A 974-nucleotide genomic window follows, 5' to 3' on the forward strand; every position below is an offset into this window, starting at 1 on the left:
CTTGAGCCACAGGCGCCGAGCCACAATGATGGGTTTTCTACAAGAGAAAGGAACTGAGATTCTGAAGGTCTCAGGCGGATTTCCTGACTCTTGAGATTCACCATCCCCCACACCCTGCCCCCAGTGCACACAGCCCCTTGTTAGTTACATCGCGACCTGTCCTAAGGCACATGGCCCCTCCTTTAAAAAAACACGATCTCCAATAGTCAGAGGGACAGATGTGAAACAGTTTCATCTATTCTCCTAACAAGATATTGTTGGGATATTAAAAATTTCTTTCTTCCTTGGCTATCTTCGTTGTCTCAATACTTGGATTTTTGTGCAATGAGCAACCTAGCCTAGACCAAAACCCTTTTGCAGTTTTGACACCACAAGAAGATTCCCTTTTTCTGCTAAAGTTAATTTGAGTTGGTTTTCTGCTGCTGACAAAATGATAGACTAATACAACCGGCTACTACCAAATCTGAAGCCTGTGTTTGATGATAAATATCGTATTGTCGTTTCACATTCAGCACTTGTGACTCTTTCAGATTCTCTTTGCTTCTTATAATTTGAGCTGAATACTTGTTCTTTTCTCCCTTTATTGTTTCACTCCTTACAGCTTGCACCATGGTAATGTTACAGCACAATCAGGGGGTTTTTCTGCTGCACAGAGGAGAGCCAATACATTGAGACAGGTGGGCTTGCACTGGAGAAAGAGTTTAATATCACAGAGGGCCAAGTGAGGACACAGAAGGAGTTTCTAAATCTGTCTCCCCAAGACTTTGAGGGTTTTAAAAGAAGTTTGGGAGGGCTCTCAGCACTTGTAGCTCAAGCAGCTAAGGCACTGGCCACATACACCAGAGCTGGTGGGTTCGAATCCAGTCCGGGCCTGGCAAATAATGACAAATACAACCAAAAATTAGCCAGGTGTTGTTGTGGTGGGTGCCTGTAGTCCCAGCTACTTGGGAGGCTGAGGCAAAAGAATCGCTTAA

The sequence above is a fragment of the Otolemur garnettii genome, unplaced genomic scaffold (assembly GCF_000181295.1).
Source record: "Otolemur garnettii isolate 467f Iridium unplaced genomic scaffold, OtoGar3 scaffold00003, whole genome shotgun sequence".
Taxonomy (NCBI): Eukaryota; Metazoa; Chordata; class Mammalia; order Primates; family Galagidae; genus Otolemur; species Otolemur garnettii.